This window comes from Cupressus sempervirens, chromosome 5, assembly GCF_028749045.1.
Source record: "Cupressus sempervirens isolate cs-2001-9-10 chromosome 5, ASM2874904v1, whole genome shotgun sequence".
NCBI lineage: Eukaryota > Viridiplantae > Streptophyta > Pinopsida > Cupressales > Cupressaceae > Cupressus > Cupressus sempervirens.
In genome coordinates, this window is record NC_143122.1 from 855,800,327 (window position 1) to 855,810,621 (window position 10,295).

The following is a 10,295-nucleotide window of genomic DNA, read 5'->3' on the forward strand; positions in this document are numbered from 1 at the left end:
TATGAGAATTTGCATTGGTCTAAGTTTATTAACTCCAAAAAATTGTTTGACCTTCTTGCTAACAATAAAGACTCACATCCTGGAATTTGGCACACTTGGTGCAATTTCTAGCAAGGTTGATCTAGGATCTATTCCATATCATACAACTTTTATGGCAATAAAGACTTTTTTTGTTTTCTTCCTGATAGTAGTGGTAACATTGTTTTGGTTTCTGCCACCACCCTATTTGATCACCATCCTATTTTCACCTGAATTAGCATTAATGTTGATCTTGTTCGTCAAAAACCCACCTGTTCCAAATTCTCGTTGAATACTAAGTTGTTGCACGATGAGGATGTTCTATGTGCCTTGCATCTTATCAGGAACATCAATTTCTTTAACATGAAGGACTCTTTCATGATTTACAAGTGGAAGTCAAATCTCCCGGCTTGGAAAACTTTCCTGCAAACCATATGCCAAAAGTGTGCCAAGGACTATAGATTCACTGAAAAGTTGCTCTGCTCTAACCTTCAAACTACTAAGTTTAACGTTCAGGATGACCCTTCTAATGTGGATCTTTTGAACCAAGCTATTGCTGCTAAAGATGTCCTTAGCAAGCATTAATAGACTAAATTTCATGGAGCTAGAATCCATTCTAGGATTAATTGGCTCCAGCATGGTGATCAAGGGTCTAAATTTTTCTTTAATTTTCTTAAGTAGAAACAGATTAAAGAATATATTGACAAGCTTTTTATTAATAATCAGGAAGTCTCTGATCTTGTTTGTATTACTTTGGCTTTTGCTAATTACTATAGTAAGCTTTTCTCATCTGAAGATTCCTTGGAGGCTGAGGAAATTAGATCCAATTGCAGACCTCTTGTTCCTACTAAATTAGATGTTGAAGATGTTATGCTTCTTTCAACCCCTGTATCTATTGAAGAGATCAAGGGCGCTATTAAAGCTCTCAAGGATGACAAGGCCCCTGGGCCGAATGGGCTTTCTATTGAATTTTATAAGGCTAACCTTAGTTGGATTAGCAAGGATTTGTTTGATCTTTATAATGAGGCCACTAGTGTGGGTTCTCTTGGTCCTGAGATTGACAAAGGTATTATTAAACTCCTTCCCAAGGAAGGGGACAAAACTCTTATAAAAAATTGGAGGCCTATTTTGCTCCTTAATGTTTCTTATAAAATTTTAGTGAAATTTTTAGCCCTTAGACTGGTTCACATTCTCCCTAAGTTTGTTAGTAGTTCCCAAACTAGTTTCATTAAAGGTAGATATATATTGGAAAATCTTATTACTGCTTGGGAAGCTATGGATTGGGCTAAATGTTCTCATTAGGACTTTGCTTTGCTCCTCCTTGACTTTGAGAAAGCTTATGATAGAGTTGAATGGAAGTTCATTATCATGATGTTGTAGTCTTTTGGTTTTCGTCCATACTTCTGAAAGGCTATTCAAACTCTGCTCACTGATGCTTGTGCCCAAATTGAGATTAATGGTTCTATTTTTGAACCTTTCCCTCTTAGTTGGTCTATCAGGCAAGGCTGCCCTTTAGCTCTTGCTCTTTTTATTATTGTTGCTGAAGCTTTATACTATATCCTTAGAGATGATACTTTTTCCCCGAAAGTTAGAGGGCTTTACCTGCCTAATAATGAAGAGCTTATAAATAGTCACTTTGCTGATGACACTGCTGTCTTCTTTGAGCTTACTGACAACAACCTTAAAAATCTACAAATTAAGTTGGACTTATTTTGTACCATCTTGGGTGCTAGGATCTCCCAAGCTAAGTCTATTTGCTTGGGTTGGACTGGACAACCTCCTAAATGGTTCTTCCAGCACAAGTTTCAATGGGGAGGCCCCAAAAATATAGTCAAGTATCTTGGTATCCCCTACTCAGTTGATCCTTCTCTCAAGGACATGTGGGCTTTGGTTAAGGCCAAGATTGAGAATAAAATTAATAAATGGTATAATAGATCATTATCTCTGGCCGAGAGAATTCAAGTTTTTCAAAAGCTTTTATCTTCTTACAGTATTTATTACTCCTCTACCTGGATGTTCAATAACTACCAAATTCTTGAGATTCAAAAGGCCATCAAGTATTTTCTCTAGTCTAATGGCAAGGGCAATAGAAAATATCATGTTGTTAAATGGGACTAGTGGCATACTGATAAGTCCTTAGGGGCGCTGGGGTCAAAAGATCTCAATTTGCAAGGTATAACTCTTTTCGCCAAATGGATTTTTCAATTTATGGAGGGTGATAGTCCATGGAAAGTTCTTGTTAGACACAAAATTGAGAGAGGTTTTCCCAAGCAAACTAGATCTTGGAAAAATCTCCCTTTATGTGACCTTATTGTTGGTAAGTTCCCGGTTGTGGTCCAAATGTCGCCTATTTTCATATCCATTTGGCGAGCTTGGGAGCATGTTTAGAAATTTATCACCAATAAGGATTTTTATAATGATAGACACTTTTATGGAGAGAGATCCATCTGGTGGAATCTGAGCCTGAATAACAAACCCTTAGCCCTCTACCAGGGGTGTTCTACCAAGTCCTGGGCTAAAGCTGGTATTATTTATTTGCTGATATCTTTGAACATGATTTTCTTATCCCTTGGGAGGATCTCAAGATTAAATTAAATTTACCTCAGTCTCAGAAGAAGACTTATAATTTCATTTCTCAAGGTACTAAGGATATTCCTTCTCTTTGCCATGTGGATTCTTATAGATACATTAAATGCAAGTGGCCAGATGGAATTGTTTTAGATAAGCTTAAAGCTAAGAATATTTATAAGGTTATCGCTCATAATGAGGATATTCTTGCCCATGTCAATAAACTCTGGTATTGTTCTTTTGATATTAAAGTTTGGAATAAGTTGCTGAATTCTATTTGGAAAGGTCCTTTTGAGCCTAAAATTCAATGTTTTAAATGGCTATTGTTAATTGATAGACTTCCTATTAGAAGAGATAATCAACATTTTGATATTTGTAATATTTGTAGGTTACCTAAAACAGGTAGACATATCTTATTTGATTGCCTTTTTGCTAAAGAAATTTAGAATTTATTTGGTATTTACTATCCCATTAGTGTGAGCATCATTGAAATTGTTACTGGTCACATTAATGAGATTAGTAAGGATGCTAATTTTTTCTGGAATATGTTGTCCTCTAACATTCTTTGGCAGATTTGGAAATGCAGGAATGAAGAAAAGTACCAAGGTAAGCCAAGGGTTCTTATTGAGTTTTTTTTGAAAACTCACACATTTTAAAGTCTTCTTGCAGGTGCAAACCACCATGATAATTGAAAAGGACAAATTAAGAAGATTTCTTAAAGATGGGTAGGCTACTTTCTTTGTTCACGAACTTAAGTATGGCTATTAGTGGCGAAGGACTATGGATAATCTGTGAATGTTTGAGCACACATGTTAGAAGTTGAACCAAGCTATTAAGAGGAACCATAATGCCAAGAAGGAGGAAATCTTTATGCTATCCTAGATTTAGGAGCGAAAGAGTATTGTTTGGAAGGAAGGTCCACTTAGTTGGACCGCTTGGGTAGATCTGTACTATGATATCTTATACTAGCTTTGTGTTGTTTAGTTTTAGTTGTATTTGATGTTTTCTAGCTGGTCTTTTGCTACTGTGGTTTCGGTTTGAGGCCATGCCTCTTTTGTAATACTTAGAGAACTATGTAACTATTTTTTGATCTCTCTATATCTAATAGAAAAAAACTAAATTTGATGACAGTTTAAATTAAATAAATAAAGAGAAGACTGTAGTTAACATTTGACGTGATAAATAGAGCAATGGACAACTTTAGAGTTGAATCACTTTTGGTTGCTAGAATAGGACTGTAATAGGAAGAGAAAATTAGAATATGTTTTATATTCGCTATTTGGTACGCTCAATCATAATTAGGGATAGGAAGACATATTCCAATTTTGCCCCTAAAATGAGCACATGTCTATGAAAAAAATATCTGTTATTGGAATAGGTCATTCTTATTCTAAATTTAATTGTTTCAAATTACATAATTTTTTCAAATCCGTTGTGATTGCGCATGCATAATTTTTCAAGTATTATCACGAAGACTAATTTTTGTGTGTTTTCATATATAAATGAACATATTTTACTAGTTTAATGAGTTTAAAAAAAAAAAAAAAAATTGAAACATTTTTTGTATAACATTTTATTATTATATATATTTGTTTAAAAAAATGAAATAAATTATATTTCTGATTAACTTCAATGAATAAATAAAAATGAAATAAATTAACCATTTTATCATTATTGAAAAAATAAACCAAAAAAAAAAATTTTAAAAAAAAATTTAAAAGAAATATTTTTAAAAATACAACTTAACTTTATTCCTATTCTATTTTGTACCAAACAATGAATCAACATATTTCCAATCGAATTGAGGTGAACCAAACAAGATTGGAATTGCCCTTTTTAATTCTCATTCCCTATTTACATTCACATTTTATTTTTCCATCCTAATTTTCAATTTCTACACCAGCAACCAAAAGAGCCCCACGTTTGGATAATGCCCATGAAATCAACGAGATAACTAGCCCAGGTGGTAAAGCCTGGAAGATAGTTTTGTGCGGAGTCAGTCATTTCATTTGCAAAAATCTAGTTATATTTAATCCTCTTTATTTGATGCTATAGGAAACTCGTAGCAATGATTTTTTGAACACAAGAAATAGGGCCCTAATTAGAAAATTTCTAATATTGAAAAATTTCCACATGGGAAGTCTACCGGGTTTCTCATTCTATTTGAAGACCGGCGGGTAATTAGAATCGGAGAAAATGGCTACAAAGCTTTATATTGTGTAAGTATATTGAACTATTTCTTTTCTTTTGGGCCATTGGGTTCTGGTTTGTTTGCCTTGGTATGAGAATTGGGTTTCCTTTGCAAGTAGGTACTATTCCCTGTATGGGCATGTAGAAACACTGGCAGCAAAGATTTACCGAGGTGCCAGTTCATTGGTAGGTCAGTTATAAGAAATTTGTGTATTTGTTGTCTGAAGATGAATTGTCATTGGTTATAATTTATCTCCTCTAGGCAACTCAAAATTTTAAGGATTTTTGGCATTTGTGATTGCTTTAGGCCCTTGGTTTGTATTTAAATGGGCTACATAGATAAAATATGTACTTTTAGTTCTTAAAGATTCGTTATATCCGACGGTGGCTAAATATGGCCTGTATTACTGTTGCCATTTTAACAAGCCAAGCGTGCCAATCAGGACAATTTCTCTGCCCTTTCATGTGCGCTTCCTTTAATTTGTTAATGTGGAGAAAACATTTATTGGCTTTTAGAGATGGAAGTCTAGATGGAGATAGTATTTATCGATATGGTAAAAGTTCATTTATGTGATTTCCCTATTCAGTATCGGAGGAATGAGACATTGAAGTTGACTAGTGTACTAGATTTAGCACACTAGACTATACAAGATTCCTTGTCAAGGCCAATTTAATTGGAAAAAATATATGGAAATTGGGACCTAGCTTCTGATATGGGTTGTGGTCTCTGATTCTTATTCCAACCGCAAACATAATGTTCACCACTGGTGATTGCTTAGTTATAGGTCATTAGGATTCCAATGTATAGAATTTCTGCTATTTGCATGCTTAACTTACCCATTTATTAAGATTTTGATGGTAGCAGTTGTTTATTTTATCACAAAAATTAATTTGGTGTATTGTTAAATTTTCATGGCTTGGGGCTTAGAAGGTTCATACATGGCATGTATAGTTATGTGTTGTTCTCCCATAGAAAAAGCATCAGGTGGGGCGTGTTGTCATCATGGCAAACATATTGTTAGCAAGTTTTGTTTGGTCAGAGGTAGCTGAGCAAATGTGGGTTGCCCTCAGCTTTTTGGTGGTTTCTAGGTAATCATGTGAGAAATATTAAAACAAAATCAAAACTCACAACCCTAACCCTAAAGATCTGCTCGAGAAAAAAAACTATTACCGAGTGTCAAAATAATTGCTCAGAAACTTAATAAGCCGAGTGACAATATTTGCTCGGTAGCCAAAGAAACCAAGTGGCAGGAGTGTTTACCAAGTGAGCTCGATAAATGAAGAGAAAACAACTCGGTAGATGAAGAATCAACTTGGTAAATGAAGAACTCGGTAGACATTGGATACCGAGTGAGCTCGGTAGTGTGGATGCCAAGTGAACTTGGTAGCCACAGGAGGGTGAAGCTCGGTAGATGAAGATACCAAGTGAACTCGGTGGACACTGCAGAGAATGACTTCTACCAAAGACAATACCGAGTGCAGACTTATGACATGAATATTTTCACCATTAAAACTAGAGAGCTAGAACTTGAAGTTTCCAAATAAACTTGTCAAATGCAATGAATCAAGGAAAGACCAATAGATTCAAGTATGCTTTCTTGCTTTCTATTTAACTTTGATTAAATCATTACAAAATCTAGGAGCATTCGGCTTCAACCAGAAAACCCTAAAATAACCCTAAATTTTCAAACTGAAAAACTTCAAACTTATAGCTCTAATGGCTGCATACTACAATGCCTAGAGCAAACACTACTTCAACAGGTCAAATCAAACAACAAAATACAAACTTATAGAATGACACAAAAAGCACGTGCAACTGCAATCACGGAATAAGCTTCCTTTATCTCTGCAATAACCACATCTGCTGATCACTTCCTTTCCACTTTGTTCTGCTCTACAACTTCTCTACTCTGCTAAACTCTCTCTGTCTCTTTAGATCTCTGGATCTCTGAATCTCTGAATGAATGACAAAACATTCCTTTTTGTCTTTGGCAAAATATTTTCCCCCTCATTTTTTATTTCAAAATCTCACCTACCAAAATAAATGTTTATGACTGTTGGCAGGTCACCAGGGATGGTAGGTGGGCATTTGGCTCCAAGAAGAAATGACCATCTATCATTAATATTCCAACAAATCAATGTGGTTGCACCATTTGGTAACACTATTTTATTCATTTGGGTGTCCAATAGATTAGATAAACTTTCTTGCCTGGTAGGTAGAGACGAGGGTATTGGACTTTAGGTTTTTGTAGTGATCAGTCATCCATGGGCCATTGTAATTATTGTTGGTCCTTCACAATTGTTGTGTATCCTCTGCTAGAGAGCTTTTGACAGATCAGCTAAAACTTGGTCTTATAAATAAGCATGGTTTTGAGCAACGGGCTACACCATTTTAAAATAAAAAATTGTTCTACTTTACCTGTAGACCATGTAGTGTTGGCCTCTAATGGCACCTTGAAATAAATGGATCTATTATTTTATAGTTTGGAGTATATGTTGTTGTGGCCAGTGCATCTTGGAAGGCAAGTTCTTTTCATCTTTGATCCGGTTTCTCTTTTACCAATTATGGTTGTATAGTCAGTTTATGCTAGGATGTTTAGGACTTTGGAGTATAGATAATAGGACTTGATTCGATGAGTAGGAGGCAAAAGCCTTTGTACACAGAAAAATTATTATGCTTAAGAATAGGAGTTGTACTTATTGGGAGGGCTACATTCTGACACATCAAGTGACTGGATTACATTGAAATCCATTTTATTTCAGGGATGGCTTTTACTATTTAGCATTGTTTTATTGCACACATAAAAAAGTGATAATTTGGAATTCTCTGATTGGAACATAAAGTAGGTGGTGTCATAACCATGTATGTTGGAGTACGTTAGCTCAATAAGGATTGTTTTTGTAATGTAATGTCTCAGGATTGCAGGTTCCAAAAACCCGTCCAGGCAGGGTGCTTGACAAGATGAAAGCCACTTCAAAAAAGGAAGTTCCCATTATTACTCCTGAACAGTTGGCAGAGGCAGATTGCTTCATATTTGGATTTCCTTCATGCTTTGGAATGATGGCAGCACATTTTAAAGCATTCTTGGATTCTACAGATGAGCTATGGAAGTCTCAAAAATTGGCTAGTAAACTTGCCAGTCTTTTTTGGAGTACAAGATTTCATGGCGGTGGCCAGGAAAATATTACGTGAGTTGAATATCCTGTATTTTAAAAAATCTTCTGTGGTTATTAGAATCAATATTGAACTTTTTGTTGCTTACAAGCATTATTCCATGTTTTGGAATATTCAGATTATATTATCATCTTCAAGGCAACAAGAAACATGATGGATTGCATTTCGTTGTTGCTAAGAATTCAGCTCCCAATAGTTTTTTTGGTTTGAGAAGGTAGATGTAGAATTTACATTGTGCTCTTTTCCAAAGAGTGTGCAGAAGTACAAAGCATTACATTTGATTTTAGTTTTCTTTTGAAGCATGTTTTCTGTGCATGCAATCTCCTGAAATATCCCAGAATTTTCTTTAGATGTTGTGTTCAAATTACTTTTTAAATGAGGGGAATGCAAACCACAATTAATATGAAATATGGATCAAAATACAGTTAAACCAAGATGCGACGAATCAATTGTACTTATGCACATTCAAATTAGTCTATAATGTTATTAACTCACACAGACAAAATAGACACAAAAACGGAAACAATTCAGTATTTTCATAATAGTTGTGATTATCAAGTTTGAAAAGCTGTAATTGATTCAATCCACTTATCCCAATAATAAATTATTTATAGAAAATGAAAACGATCACAAAGGATGAACTATATAATATATATATTTTTTGATCAGTAAACAGTCATAGCCATGATTAATTCTTATTGAATTAAATTAAAAGTACAAGTTGTCCACCGTTTTGACAGGCATTGGTAGGACAAAATGGGGAAAGAAAACCTCCAGTCTTGCCCGAGACCGAAGTCCTATATTATACATAAGTAAAAGGGGCATACCCCAGTTTATTACATCATTAAAAGTCAAAATATAATATCTGTCTCGAAGATAAAAAGAATGGTAACCAAATCTCTGCATACATGTCACCACAACCAAAAAAGTGTTAAGGGTTAAAAGATAAAGAAATCCCTCAAAATCTTAATATGAGAACAGGAGGGCCCATTCCATAAAGATATTTTAATGAATTAAATAATTAAAAATTTGATAAATTTAATTATAATTAGAATTCAAATTTTTTATTTTTTTTATAAATTGTTATCTAAAAGATAGTGAAAAAAAATGATTAATTAAATTATTAAATAATTAGATTTAAGAATCGTTACTTCTTACCATGACTAATGCATAATGTTACTATTATAATTATGAGTGTCAATAAAGTGAAGAGTTATGTGGATTAAAATGATTACAGGGGGAGCAAACCGATACAGAGCCAGTGATGAAGGTAAACAATACAAATGGAAAAATGCAGTTAAGATGAAATTGCCAAGACGAGAGGTGGACCAATTTGTATATGCATTTCATGTTCACTGTTTTAAGTGAATGCTCAAAAATTGAAACCTGAATTACTCAAAACCGGGAGAAATAATTAATTGAAATTAGCCCTAATTGAAATGTTTACAGCTTAACAAGTAAAATCGAATGATAACAAAATCCAGAGGCTATAATTGAAACTAGAAGTTGAGGCAAATTATAGCTATAAAACGTTTATCTTTATAATATGGATCAATATATACAGTATCAAAATACCACTAATAATGTAGAAAGGGACATCATATTTAAAATATGCCCTGCATGCTACTATTAAACTGAAAAACGTAGGCGATAAAGTTATCTACAGTAGGTACCCAAGGTTATACTAGAGCGCAAGAACCAAAATTTTGGGTTGAAATATCATACAAAATGACCCAAATTACATGTATATATCATGTTCTCTTAAAAACCATAATATTTTTTGTGGCTTCATGTAGAGAGTAGGCCTTTGAGCCTAGGTGGAACTCGTATGTCGATCTTCCCCTATTGGTTTTGTCATAGTTTGGTAGACAAAATTCAACGTCCTCTAGGTTGGAAAAGTCTACATCCAGATGAATGTAGGCACCATACGCCCTCAGATAGTTGGTGAGCCAGTCCCTGCCTAGGTCTTCAACAATTCCCCTCCACCTTAACAGGAAGTTGATGCTCGACTCTATTCTCGGCCATCCACTGAAGAACTTGATGTTATCCCTAATTACCAAGCATGGACGCCTTGGGCTCCTACCAATTTTTGGACTATTTACTTCAAACTCCATGTAAACCTCAAGGAGGGGGATTCAAAGCCTAGTGTCTATATTGGCGTCTGCAATTTCCAGCCCAACTAACCAACAAAGATCAAAAATATTATGGGTTAGCTTGATAATATCCCATTTTTCCACTCCGGCCCTAGCTAAGCAACCTACCCAAAGCCCTACAATATTAGTGTTAGTCCTCTAGGAGTATTCATAACTAAATGTCCCCTCTCCTTATACTCGACTCACTGCAA